Raw genomic sequence first — 15,585 nt, forward strand, 5'->3', positions numbered from 1 at the left:
TTCAATAGTCGGCAGGGCAGCAAAAACCGAACCACTCACCCAAAACTGTGAGAATCCAAAATAGGAAAAACTTGGGTGAAACTGCCAAACAAATAGGGCAAAAGAACATCTGGTAGTGCAAAAGTGCGCCAAATGAATCCTGAACTCCTTGGAAGACGAGTCCACCTACCCGAGGGCCACAAAAGGCCACAAATGACCCACCGAGGTTCCACCCGAGGTCCCACCACCAACCGCACTTTGAGACTTCCAAACAGAATCGGAAAAAATTAAAAGCAAAGCACTCTAACTTTTTTGGGTCCGACCAACTAACATAAACAAATCACCACCGTTGATCATCCAACTTAGATCCAACGGCCATCGTGAATATCAGACGGACAAGAAGCACAAGATTTAACCGCCTAATGAGGGCAGTTTTCTCTCACCTCTCGCTGCAATGTGTCACCCGAAGAGTGGAATCAAGGGCCAACCACAAAAAACCAGAAACCATTCAGACCCCGCCCGATATACCACTTGTGGTTTTGAAACGGTTGTTTCGTGGAAAAGCAAACACATTCAATCACCACCATTGATCATCTGACTTAGATCCAATGACCTTCATGAATATCAGGAGGACGAGAAGCACGAGAGTTAACTGCCCGATGAGAGCGATTTTCTCTCAATTCTCGCTACAACGTGTCGCATGAAGAGTGGAATCGGGGGTCAACCACAAAAACCAGAAACATTCGGACCCCGCCCGATATACCACTTGTGGTTTTGAAACAGTTGTTTCGCAGAAAAGCAAACACATTCTTTCACCACGTGATGTCCATTAGTCCAGTCCAGTGAGCAGTTCTTCAGCCAACCCAGTCCACCCAGAATCTCTGATAAACACCAGCTCAGCAACATGACGATGGACGACCAAACCAGTGGTACTATCTGAATCAGTGCTTTTTGCATCCAATTGTTGAAAGTGGCAACATGAAATGCTAAAAATAGAAGTGCTAAAAATAAAAGTTCTAAAAATAGCACTGTTAAAATTAGCAGTTTGGTTACCAGTACTAGATTGGGCAACAGGGAATGAAAAATGGAAGTGCTAAAAATAGAAGTTCTATTTTTAGCAGTTCAGGATAGATTCCTATTTTAGTCAGTCCCTGGACTAAAAATAGGAAGTAAAATTTGAATTTGATATTAACAGCAGTTTGTAAATTAATTAATTAATTCATCTTGAATTAATTAGTTAAGGAAAAATAATCTTGAAGTCTATGTGAGGACATGCAACAGTTTATCTATTAACTGAGGAATTTATCCATCAGTTAAAGAGATAAGGATGAGTTGTAATATTGAGTTGTAATTAGTTGACTTAGTTTAACTAGTTAAGTCTAGTTAGATTAATTTAACAGGTTGTTAAATTAATGAGAGTTCAGTGAGTTAATGCTTGCATGCATGTAACTATTGTATTTCAGATAACCGAAGATTCACTCATGCATAACTCATGCATGTCATTTCAGACATAGACCAAGTTGAGATCAGAGAAGGGACAGTGTACTATAAGTTGGATGGATTTTTCCTATAAAGGAAAATCATCCAAGCAGAAGGATTAAGGTTCCTTGAATATTGTGCATTTTTACAGGGTGTGAGATCAGTGTGAGAGATCATTGTTACACTTGGTAACAGGAGGATCACCAAGGAAAAACTTCAGAAGGAAATAGGAGGCTTGGAGGGCAGAGGAGAAGGCTTAGGAGAAGTCTTGATTGCGTGTGAGCATCCAGGAGGATTGCACTGAGAGTTGTCTAGCTATGAGAGCTAAGGCTTTGTGTAATCCTAATGTATTTACACCTTCATCTGTGAGGATTGTACTGAGAGTTGGCTAGCTGTGTGAGAGCTAAGGCTTTGTATAAATCCTATGTATGATAATACAGAGTTGGGGTTTTAGGCTGAGGCTTTCCCCAGGTAAATTATTCTATGTTATGTGTGATTGATTCCTTCTTATCAGTTATATGTGTTCATGCTTGATGTTGCTCATGGTTGATTAGCTTCTGCAAAGTTGATGGTAGATGTAGATCTAGTATTATGCTTTAGTACATTACATATATCAGTTTGATCTGCTGATCCAGATTTAAACAGGAACACAATAAAATACAGAGATAACCATAAAGAAAAATATGCAGCGGAAATAATACTTCATTTCATTACTGTAAAATACTGAAATATGCTTACAAATAGAAATGGAAATAACCCAGCTAGGGCGATGGTAGCTTATCTCTGAGAAGAGATGTGTCGGCTACATGCCTCTGAACTGTTCTCCCAAAAACTGTCTTACAATGAGGCTCAAGGGCCTATTTATTGTTGCGAAACAATGGAAAACCCTTCACATTCCAAAACCTAACCCTAGAAGATGAAACGCCAAATTGTGGGCCCCGTTTTTGGGTAAGTTGGTACATCAACTTCCTAGGGTCGCGAATTGGTCATACTATCTCCATTTGACGCGCATGATAGCCCATTGGAAAGATCTCTCCGAGGACTACGATGTAAAAGACGATGGTGGATTTCCCAAAAAACATCGTTTAGGGCCTCAAAACGGCTCCAGAAGTTTAGGACCCGAAAAACTGTTAAAAATAGTAAACTGTGCTATAATTAAGGAAACAGAAAAACTGAAAGAGACAGTTGTGGGGGTCCAAATGGGATAGGTGGGTGGCCACCAACATCCATCTGGATCATCTACAGGTGAAATTTCTACATGATATCAATGAGCTACCTAATTTGTAGAGAAAATTATACATGGTATCAGAGCACAAGTGATCAAAGGAGAGAACATTATACTGAGAGGAGCTTTCAAAGTTTTGAGTTTTGGGCTGAGAATTTGCAGAGCAGATCTGAAAATTTATGCACAACATTTTCAGAAAAAATAGCAAATTTGGATTCCTTGCGGAAAAATAACCAAAATCAAAAAAACAATCGGCTAAATCGGAGTTCGGATGAGGGAGATATCATTGATTTAAAATCAGCTCTTTTTCTAGAAAATTTCGTGACGGCGGGAAACATGAAACATATTGATGTGCTAGCCAAGAACCTGTATGCATTTGAGGTACAAGATGCATGCAAAGCCTTAAGGAGCAAGGAAAAGTTTAGATACTTGGTGGTTGAGAGGGAAAGTACATTACCTCTCAACATGCAGCGCCAAAAGAAGTCTCAGACAATTGTGGAGGAGCCACAATTGGAGAAGCATCTTTGTAGGTTTTTACCCCATACAGAAATTCCCTGCATACGAATTCTAAAACACAAAAAAATAAACAATGCAAGAGCATAACACATATACACAGATATTTTCCCACTGGATCCCAAAACCGGGACTGCTAGCTTGATTTTTCATTATGTTCCTTTCAATGTTACAATACATATTTATACATACTGAAGCATCCAATACCATGAACCGAAAACCATCGCGTCCAAAACCATGGACCAAAAACCATAGGTAGGTTCGCCCAACCTAATACAGGGTCCAAAAAAAAATTCTCGGGGTGCTGCCCCAGACCCCGTAAAGGGGGCCTACCCACCCCCCTCAAAACCCCTATGACCCCCCCCCCCCAACTGCGCAATCGATGCAACGAAGGGGGTGCTTCGCCCCCCTCTAACCCCCCGGTTCACTATGTAGGTTAGTCGTGGAAATAATATTTATTAAAAGCATGTTAATGTGTCTCATTATATGGCAAAAGCAAAAAAGTACTCAAATAAAAAAAGATAATGGCAATTCAGAGCACTGCCATCTTTTCCAGTATACCCGAACCCAAGGAAGCCCACACCCAAAGAAATGTCCCAGAAGTGCAGATAGCTGAAGGAATCCCTTGGGCTTTTTTCGACGGTGCATCTCAAAACAATAAAGCAGGAGCAGGCCTAGTCATCCAAGAAACTCCAACGCACATCCTAAAAGCTTCTGTGGGACTAGGAACAGGCTCAAATAACTTTGCAGAACTGCTTGCCCTAAAACTCCTTATATGCTGGCTCATTCAAAGGCACACCCTCACAATTCAAATCTTTGGGGATTCCCAAAATGTGATCAGATGGGTAAATGGTCAAAGTACTTGCAGAAATCAAGTCTTAAAACAAATCCTGGGAGAAGTTCAGAGACTTAAATCATTTTTTAACAGTTTCTCTCTATGTCACATTTTCAGGGAAAGGAATGACACAGCGGATAAGCTTTCTAAAGACGGTCTACAGCAGGATTTGGGCAGCTGGAAAATAGTAGAAGATGATCAAGGCCAAATCAGAAGGACCGATCAGCCGCCTTATAATCAATTTTTCTGATACTCTGGCAGATTTTTTGTTCCATTCTCCTTTCAAATTTTTTTTTCTCATATGCAAACACAAAACTCTTTCAGCTACGGCAATACGGCTTATTATAAACTCTTGGCACTGGTGATGGGTTGTTTTCCTCTATGTTGAGGAGACCCGGTTTTGCTGGTTAATCTTTTTGATCAGTCCATTGTTATTGTTAAAGATTATAGGCTTAAAGGAACCTCAGTTCAGGGCATATCAGAGACAGTTTCAGCACATTAAAGGAAACTGGTCACAGGCATAAGGCAGCAAATTTTGTAAATCAGACATGATAGTCACACAGGATGATAAGTGATGCATCAGCATATGCAATGTAAACTTTTTATAACCTTAATAAAAAGTTTCGTTTTTTCCTTTGGAAAAAAAAAGATAAAAAAAAAAAATAATAATAATATAAAAATATCAATTAAATGAGTTGAGTTTCATACTTGTTAATTATAAAAAATAAATGCTAAATTTGTAACAAAGCTAACTCACAATAAATTTTGGTAAAAGCTATAGTGAACCTATTTAATGGGTCTAGAAAAGATAAATAATGTTATAAAAAGTAAATACTAAATTTGCAAATAAGTCAACTGATAGTAAATATTGGTAAAAGCTATGGTTAATCACTCACAAAATATAAATAACTTGATGTAAAGTTAAATGAAATGCTAAAACTCTTTAAATATGTATATAAAAATAGAAGTAGAATTTCTAAACAAATAATTTTATATATTATATTTTGAATAATATAAAATACGTTAGTATAATCATAATTAAAAAATTTATTATAAAAAATACAAAATATATTTTAAAATTTTTCAAAAAATAATTTTAACATTTTGTTATATGTTATTTTCAAATTTATATTAAAAAAAAATGATTTTATAAACTTGAAAGGGTACTTTCTTGGGTCGCGGTTTTATATATACAAAAATATGATCATTTTTACTAGTATTTTAATAATAATTAAAAAAATATGCTTTCTTTTTATTTTTAAATTTGTTTAGCAATCTTTAGAATGTTTACAACACATCTCTTAAAGAAATTGGAATTAAAAAACATAAATCAATAGAGAAATGGGGGTCGCGGTTTTGTCACTACTTAAAAATTTATGTAAAATATTAATGATACCTTTTAAAGAAAATGAATAAATTAGATAAAAATTATATATTAAATTTTAGAAAAAATATGACATGAAATTGAATTTAAATTGACATGTTTTGTCTTCTTTTACCACCACCTAGTTTTTGATGATTTTGTGAATTTAAGAGTAAACATTCTAACTCCATTTATTTTTATAAAACTTCTTTGCCACAAAAAGGGGAAAAGTGATACACATTAACATGCTTTGTGCAACCCAACAAGCTTCAGGAGGTTTTGGAGCAACCACAACTAGGGAAGCTGAGAGGAGACAGAGTGGAGGCATCCAATCATGCAAAGACCTCCAGTAGGGGGAAACTTCATGCTAGGTAGGTAGAGGGATCACATGCAGCCATACCTCTAGGTAGGAGGTGGGGCGATGTGGAGTGATTGTCCCAAGGAGGAGGGGCAGGATCCTTGAGGTACCCAACCTCTTTGATTCGACTTTGCTATAGGAGCCCCGATGAGGAGTAGCAGGACTGACTGATTGGGTAGAGACAGATGCGGATGGAGTGGCAGGTAGAGCTACAGTGCAGGAATCCCAAGACAGTGCAGAGCTAGCAGGCTGTAGCAATGTGAGAGGCACAAGTGTGTTGCACCAGTGCAGGATGGCACAGAGAGGTGTGCAACGGTGCGAGATGCATGGAGATGTTGCAGTAGCGCAGAGGTTAGAGAGGGAGCACTTGTCAGCAACAGGTAGAGCTTCAGCATCAGAGTATGTTTCTAGCCCAACAGAGAGGTCAGTTGGGATATTTTTTGTTCCGAGAGTTGCTAGAGCAACCACACTTGGTAGAAGTGTTGCATGTAAAACATTCCGGAGATACAGGATCGGGTTCGAGAGGAAGCCTTTCTTGTTGAGAGGGAGTGTTGAAAATGGCAACAAGAAATGCTAAAAATAGAAGTGCTAAAAATAGAAGTTCTAAAAATAGCAGTTTGGGTACCAGTGCTGGATTGGGCAACAGGGAATGAAAAATGGAAGTGCTAAAAATAGAAGTTCTATTTTTAGCAGTTCAGGATGGATTCCTATTTTAGTTAGTCCTTGGACTAAAAATAGGAAGTAAAATTTGAATCTGATATTAACAACAATTTGTAAATTAATTAATTAATTCATCTTGAGTTAATTAGTTAAGGAAAAGAAATCTTGAAGTCTATGTGAGGACATGCAACAGTTTATCTATTAATTGAGGAATTTATCCATCAATTAAAGAGATAAGGATGAGTTGTAATATTGAGTTGTAATTAGTTGACTTAGTTTAACTAGTCAAGTCCAGTTAGATTAATTTAACAGGTTGTAAATTAATGAGAGTTCAATTAGTTAATGTTTGCATGCATGTAATTATTGTATTTCAAATAACCGAAGATTCACTCATGGATAACTCATGCATGTCAGTTCAGAAATAGACCCAGTTGAGATCAGAGAAGGGACAGTGTACTATCAGTTGGATGGATTTTTCCTATAAAGGAAAATCATCCAAGCAGAAGGATTAAGGTTCCATGAGGATTATGAAATTTTACAGGGTGTGAGATCAGTGTGAGAGATTAGTGTTACACTTGATAACAGGAGGATCACCCAGGAAAAACTGCACAAGCAAATAGGAGGCTTGGAGGGTAGAGGAGAAGTCTTGATTTCCTATGAGCATCCAGGAGGATTGCACTGAGAGCTGGCTAGCTATGAGAGCTAAGGCTTTGTGTAATCCTGATGTATTTCCACCTTCATCTATGAGGATTGTACTGAGAGCTGGCTAGCTGTGTGAGAGCTAAGGCTTTGTATAAATTCTATGTATGATAATACAGAATTGGGGTTTTAGGTTGAGGCTTTCCCCGGGTAAATTATCCTGTGTTATGTGTGATTGATTCCTTCTTATCAGTTATATGTGTTCATGCTTGATGTTGCTCATGGTTGATTAGCTTCCGCAAAGTTGATGGTAGATGTAGATCTAGTATTATGCTTTAGTACATTGCATATATCAGTTTGATCTGCAGGTGAAATTTCTACATGATATCAATGAGCTAGCTGATCTGTAGAGAAATTCTACACCAATCAAAAGTACACCGAGCTATGGAAAACAACCAAACCAAAAAGGTCAGAGGGTTTAGGTTTCTCCATCCTCCGCCTATCTCCTGAATCCCTTCGATCCATACCGTTAGTCCATAGTTCCATATCCTGGGTCGCCTGACTAAGACAGTCCTCCCACAATTTGCCTGTAGGCAATGAATCCCAAGCATACCTAGAATCCCTGTCCCTATTGGTGACTCCTTTGTTTGCCAACATGTTCGCTAACATGTTAGCTTTCCTTTTCACATGAAAAAATCTGATAGTTTTAAGGGTTTGCAAGTGGGAGTAGATACGGTGAAAAAACTGCAAAAGCTTCCAATGCTTCGACACCTTATCAGGAGAGGTTCCATTACATATTTTCTTGGTTGCTCTAATAACCAATTTCCAATCTACTTCAATTATATCATTGTGTGAATTTGAATCCACCAGGATTTCCAAGCATTGCTCTAATGCCATTAGCTCAACCATGTTATTAGTGGCCTTCCCCAAGTGACCATGGAATATTTGCTTTATTTTCCCCTGATCATCTCTTATGGAACCCCCAAAGCCCACTAATCCTAGGTTACCCTTAGAAGCTCCATCAATATTAACCTTTAAGAAACTAGAAGAAGGGGGCTTCCAAATGTTAACACCTGTATTTATTAAGCTCACTTCCTTTATTATTGCCAGAGGACTAACGGACTGGAGACCCAAGTGAAGTATAATACATTCCTCTTGGGGCAGAAGAGGATCCTTAGGAAGAGTCCTCAACATGATTCTCACTGTGTCTTTGAGCTGCCTTAGAATTTGGTTAATTATGTGTTGGGCCTTGCTTGTTTTTTTTTTGAAAATCCGCCTGTTGCACTCTTTCTGAATATTCTAGATGACAAGGCATGGAACCAAAGTCTAGGCTTTGTTGATAATTTCATTTCCTGAGAAATTCTTCCTCCAGTTCTTCAAAGTGTTGGATATGCTGAGACTATCCCTATCAGTATGTCTAAAGATTGAGGCCACCCAGTCCCACACCTTGGAAGTGAAAGGACAGAGGTTGAGAAGGTTTCAATCGTCTCCTCATGTGAGCCACAGAGGTAACATTTGGAAGGACCAATGAAGCCTTTCTTTAGGTGATTCTCCCAAGTTAAGATCTTCCTTTGATGCACTAGCCAGATGAATAAATTTATTTTCATCCAGTTGGGGCTTTGCCATAGTTTCTTCCAAATTTTATTAGGATTTCCAAAGTTAAATCATGTAACTTCCTATTTAGCCTCTTTGAGGTTAAAGTTACCTTCGGTGTTCTTTCCCCATCTTAATTCGTCAGGCGAGGAGGAAACCAGAATCCTTGTGTGCTCTAGATCTTGGGTGAGAGCATCTACCTTGGCCTTCAGAGGACTCTCATCACTGTAACTTAGAACCTTCCAATTCCTCCATTTTCAATTGTTCCTTCCTTGGTCCCAGAAATCTTTTACCAAAAACAGACCTTTGCTATTGGTGTCAATTTTGAGATCTGCGAATTCATCCCTGTAAGGGTTGGGTTCCTGTTGCCAGTTGTCCTCCCAAAATCGAGCAAGGTCCCTTGCTTGGATTTCCCAGATTCAGTGTTGTTGAACAATACTTTTATTTTCCCAGGCATGGTTCCAGATGTGTGAGCCCCTCATTTGGCCTGACATTCTGATATGATCCTTCTCCTTCCAATGCTTGGCATACTTTTGTTTCCAAAGCTTAGCCCAGGGGGCACTCGACTCCTTGATCCATCTCTGATCTGAAAATGGAGCACTTAGGCTTCTTGTCTAACTTACAAGAACTCTCCCACTTCCAAAGCTTAAATAATCCCAAGTCTTTATGATTAATTAGTGCGGAATTGAATATGTGCTTGAAATAGGGTGTAGGTTTATGTTTATTGTTGATTGTTTATGTATTTTAATTCTATTTCCTTGAATTGATATAACAGTAACTAAAGTAGTAGGTATAATACAACAATAAAAAAACACACATAAGACAGAAATTTAATGATGAGTTCACCAAAAACTCTTGGGCTACATCTCCTTGAACTCTAGTCAACTCAACTAGGCTCTCCGGGATTATGGCAACATCCTTTTACAAGCTCTTGGCTCAACTCCATTGTCTTACACAGAAACAATGGGTTTAGACACCATCTTATCCCTGGCTCCTGAAGCTCTCGACTTTCTTACTCTCAGCTCTCGACTCTGGCTCTGGCTCTTACTCTTGGCTCTGGCTCTTGCTCTGGCTCTTAGTTCTGGCTCTTGGGCTCTGGCTCTAGCTCTTGGGCTCTAGCTATGGCTCTGGCTCTTGATTCTTGGCTCTTGGCTCTGGCTCTTCGTCTCTGGCTCTTGGGCTCTGGCTCTAGCTCTGGCTCTTAGCTCTTGGCTCCTTGGCTCTAGCTCTTGGCTTTAGCTCTCACTCTTTTATTGCCCCCTCCTTCTCTTTCTATCAATTCATGGCTTTAAAGCCAATCTGCTTTCTGACTGTTCGTTTCCGCTTCCCGACTTTCTGGTTCACCTGCCTCTGTCTGTTTGAATTCTTCTGTTCTGCGTCATCATCACTATGTAACGCCTCACAGGGAGGTGGCCACCTATTTCATAACGAACTGAGTTTCAGTTCTCTTAGAAATGTTTGAATGGTCGTTATTTCCATTTAACTACAAGATTGTCCGTGGAACTAATTCCTCTACCAACTCATCGGTCATGATGGATCTCAAATCTTATCTGCCTCAGCCTATTTCCCCATTGAATCCGGTCATCCATCGAATTGTTTCTCCACCGTTGATCTGGAGCCTCCAGATCCTACGGTCTCCGTCCATATCGGGCGGGTAAGTAGCATGCCTTTTACCCATCCAATGTGAGCGGTTTTCTCTCTCATCCACCGGACACATGTCACCCGTTGTATGGTATCAGGCGGGACTCGATTGATCCCGCTTACTGCTCAAAGTCCTTCTGATATCCTGCTGGTTTTAGCACGGGGCCCGCCTCTGATGGAATTTGTGAATTCTGTACGGTTTTATGATTTTTTCGGGACTAAGCGCTTAGGGGCTTTCCTTCACTGAGGGGGATGCCCTGAGATATGTGATTAGTGCTTAGTGCTAATCGTATATCAGAAACTTCCTCTGTTTTTGGATTTGACCTCCCGTTTGTTAATTTGCACTAGCGTGTGGTTACCATGGGCCAATGGTCTGCGTGCTTTGACTGAGGGTCCTCGTTGCTCCACACTGTTCACAACTATTTTAGAGGTTATCTCTAATAAGCTCGACATTTATAAGACTTTGAAACTTTGGCATGAGTTTTACAGAGTTCATGAAAAATTAGAGAGTGTTTTAGGATCCCAATTCGGATCACTCCTGCATCCTAAGTGCATTTTTTCCCATTCGAGTTACAGTAGATTCCTAATGAAAAGATCTTTGCAATGGGGCTATGTCTAGGAACTTCCTTGGATTTTCCTTTTCCTAAGTGAGGAATACTTAAACTTAGGGGTCTATTCAAAATCCATTTTGGATCAATCTCCACCAAAACTTAGCTCCCGAAACTCTACTAAGGGCCTCAGAATCATGAAGCCCCAAGCAGTCATGGCTTTTGGGCTTGCAAAGCTTCTCCCAGGCTACTAAGGCCCACTTCTTTTTCTCTTCCCCTCTGCCTCACAGAAAGTCCCTCTGTATATTTCTTATCTGCTGCTTAATGCCTTGAGGTGGAGGAAGAGCTGAAAACATGAAAATGGGAATGGCCTGTAGGACCGCTTGTGTGAGCACAAGGCACCCTACCAAATTTAGTGACCTGCATGTCCATTTCCTGATCTTGTCCTGAAGTTTATTTAATATTGGCTCACATACTTTTTTGCTTAAAGGTTTTTCAGTAAGAAGAATGCCAAGATATTTGGAAGGTAGTTGTTCCCTTTGAAATCCAAGAATTCTGGTAATATTTCTTTGAATAGCAATATTAGTGTTAAAGAAAAAGACTTTGGACTTGTTAAGGCTTACCTCTATGCCTGCTGCCATAGCAAAGTCATTTAATATGTTTTTGATTGCTCTAGCTTCCCTGACTGTAGGTACGCCCTGCAACATTGTATCATCCACAAATTGTTGATGAGTGTTTGCCACTCCATCCGAGGTGAGTTTGATGCCCTGGATTCGTCCTTCCGCATTTTCCCTTTTGATCGCTCTACCCAGCCCTTCCATCATGAGGACAAAGAGGAACGGTGAGAGCGGATCTCCCTATCTAAGTCCTCTGGAGGGTGTGAAGGTTCTTGATGGAGCTCCATTAAGTAGTATGGAAAAACTGGTTGTGGTGACTAGTGCCATAACCCATCTTATCCAATTTTGGTCAAAGCCATAAGCTTTTAGAATTTCCCTTATGTAATACTAGCTTAGTTTGTCATAGGCTTTCGCTAGGTCCAACTGAATGATCATACCTACTTGTTTGTTTTTTTGAGAGAGTGTACCACCTCATGAGCTTGGATGATATTGTTGAGGATTTTTCTTCCTTCCACATAGCTTGTCTGCTCCTCCAAGATGAGAAAAGGTAGAAGGCGCTTGAGTCTATTGGCTATTACTTTGAAAATGATTTTATACACCACATTGCATAAGGCTATGGGTTGAAAACCATTCGGAGTCATGGCATTTTCCTGTTTTGGGATCAGAGCTATGAAGGAAGCATTAAGAGCCCTCAGAACCTTTTTGGACTTTCTTGAGTCTTCCACAACCTCAAGGATATCCTGCTTGACTGTTTCCCAGCAGGCTTTGAAGAAATCTACATTGAATCCATCCGGCTCTGGTTCTTTTCCATTCTGCATTTCATTAATGACTTCACTAACCTCCTCTTCCGACACTGGCCTGTTGAGATTGTGGTTGTCCTCTCTGGTAACCAGCTGAGGGATATACTGAGTGAAATGGGAAATGAACCTTGATCTATCCTCCAATGGCTCCTTTGTAATATTGAAGAAGTGTTGTACAAGGACCGATTCCATATCATTATGAGAGACAAGCTCAATCCCTTGAGAATCTTTGATCTTTGTGATTTTGTTGTGTGCCTTGTGAGCCATAGTGGTTTTGTGAAATAACTTTGTATTTCTTTCTCCCTCTCTAATCCATTGTATCCTTGATTTCTGCCTCCAGAAAATTTCCTCTTGTAGGCATCGATCTTCCCATTCTTCCTGCAAAGAGTCAGTTAGTTTTTGTCTCTCTTCGGTGAAGCCATCTGTGACGTTGATTTGATTGATCTCCTGGAGCTTCTGCTCAATTTCTCTTTTGGCTTTGAAGATATCACCAAATTAATTTTTTTTCCAAGCTTTAAGTCTAGATTTAATATGTTTAAGTTTCTATTGGAACATAAACATTTTAGTTCCTTGAATGTTCAACTCCTCTCTCCACCATTTAGCGATGTTACTAGTGAATTCAGGGTGTGAGAGCTAGGCATTTTCAAACCTGAAAGGTCTGTTTCTCGGTGTGCCCATAAAGGTGGCTTCTAGTTGTACCGACCAGTGATCTGATCCTCCAAAGGGTAGAATGGAAGCTGTTATGACAGGGCCTATGAGAAGGAGGCCCTCTGAAATAATAAATCTATAAAGTTTGGATGCAAATTGAGAGGCCCCTACCCTCTTGTTGTTCCATGTGAAGGTTCCATTTATTGTTTCAGTGTCAACTAGTCCCATGTTCATAATGAAGTTTTGGAAGGCCATGGAGTCTCTACCTAGCTGTATAGTACCTCTTTTTTCTCTGAAAGAGATCTTATCATATTGAAATCTCCTGCAACGATCTAGGGCATATTGGGATGTCTTGCTCTTAGATCCTCCAGTGAGGTGAGAAGCTTGAGTTTGTCTACTTGCTTTTGAGGTCCATAAACATTTGTGATCATGTATATCTCCTTATCACCTACAGGTTGACATACCAAGGAAAGATAGTTCCTGGATGCTTCAGCATCCAGGATTCCAAATTTTTGTGGATCCCATAGTGTGAGAATCCCCCCCGCCGAGTTATTTGCCTTAACCTCGAGATACTCATACTTGATTAACCACTTATTGTGAATTTCTCTTATTTTATCCATCGAACATTTTGTCTCCTGAATAAAAACCATATTTGGTTTTTCTTCTTTCATTCTATTACTGAGATTTCTTTGTTTCCTTCTATTTCCTATGCCTCTAATATTCTAGGTTGTGAGCTTCATTAAGAAAGGTTTGTAAAGGAATAACTGGTGAGATCTTTCATCTTACCTGAGTTAATCAATAGTTTCCCACATTCGTTCAACAGTTCATTCTGTCTTTTTCGTCCTCTTTTCCTTCCTGATCCCTTTGGAGATTGTGCTTGTGAGTTCTCCATCATTTGACCCCAATTGGTTCCTGACTTTCATAATTTCTTTTGACTCCAGCTCCTTTTGATTGTGACCTCCATAGAAAGAGTTGTTGTACTCTGTCATAATCCTCTTTCGGCAGGGAGTCCACTCCTATGTTCTTTCCTTGTTCCAGAAATTTCTCTAGATCTAGATTTTCCCTATCTAGTATCTCCTGTAGTTCATGGTCCTCTATTCCCGCTTCACTTGGTGTCATCTCATGGTCCCTACTGATCTCCATGTAGCTTGGTAGATCATCCTTTTGCTAGTTTCTTACTGTGATATCCTCCATTTCAGCTTCCTCATCCCGCTCCTTGGTTATGTTCTCCATGTTCTAGATTGTATCCTCGTTCCCCTCTTCTTCCTCTAGGATCTTGAAACTGTTGTGTCTTGTATGTTTGTCCTCATTTATCTTCTTGTGTGGACGTTTACCCCCTTTCCCTGTGCCCCCAACCTTGGTGAAACCCTCGTGATCTCTATCCACAATAGTTTTCCCACTACCTTCCATATTGATTGTTGGGCAGTCTCTGAATAGATGCCCATGTTCATGGCATTTGCGGCACCTAAATGGGATGTGCTCATAGTCCACAGTCTGCACCCATTCTTCATCATACACTTCTAAAATTATTTCTTTCGGAAGGGCTCCAGATAAGTCCATTTCCACACATATTCGGGCGAAGGAGGTATATTTTCCTTTCAGAGTTGCCTCCGAGATCTTTAGAAAATGCCCCAGCTTGTTACCTATTGTTTTCAAGGATTCTGGTAGCCAATAATCCAGAGGAAGGGAGTAAATTCTGATCCAAACCGGTACTAATGTGAATGTTTCACGTTCCGGGACAAAGTTCATCATCCATGGCCACATGTAGAGTCCTGCCGCAGCATAGAAATATGGCCCCCCTTCGAACACTCTATCCTTGTCCTCTAGGCTTGTGAACACCACTGTGAAGAAGCCCTTAGAACCCAGATGTAGATGTATTTCCCCCTTTGGCTTCGAATCACTCCTTAACCAGATGTGTAGTGCCCTCTCCGTTAGCCATAACCCCATGAACTTGCATATGATCGCATGTTCCGTCATATGATCCCTATGCGCTTGTATCACCGGATCGCTCAATATGACCCGGGGAATAATGCTCAACTTGGGTTTGCAGACCCCAGTTGTCCTTATGGAAGTTGGTTTTTCACTGCTGCCTCCATTCTCCTTTTCTTTACTTGTTTCCTGTTGATCCCCTTCCCAATCCTGAAATTTGTTTCTACTAGATGTTCCCTTGCTTCTTTCCTCTGATACCTTCTCCAGAGGTTTTTTGAAATGCTTCTTTCCCGCTTCCTTGCTTCCTTCTGTAACTACCTGACTATAGGAGGGAGCAGCACTCCCCCCTATGCGTCCCACCATGTACCCTGAGTCAAAACCCTAGCGCCAACTCCAACCCTAGCTCAAGTTGCAGAGCTCCGAAAGTTCCCAACCCAAATCCAATCCCTTCCGTTAATATTTATATACTTATTAATAATCCTATATAGTTATTTATATAGTTATTAATAATCCTAAATCTGTTTGATAATATTTATATAGTTATAAATAATCCTAAATACTGATAATAATTAATCCTATGTATACAAACCCTAAGATAAATATTAAAATACTAAAACCTAAGAATAATAATAATAATAATAATAATAAGATTTTATATTATTATGGAGATATTCGGGGGAGATGAAACGCGCGGGCACCACAAGTTTGCGAAAGGGTTTCGGTTAACCCTTGTTTACTATCCGCAGGGGCCCAGTTAA

Source organism: Pinus tabuliformis, chromosome J (assembly GCF_031772625.1).
Source record: "Pinus tabuliformis cultivar Carrire ecotype Pingquan chromosome J, CPIR1, whole genome shotgun sequence".
Classification (NCBI taxonomy): Eukaryota; Viridiplantae; Streptophyta; class Pinopsida; order Pinales; family Pinaceae; genus Pinus; species Pinus tabuliformis.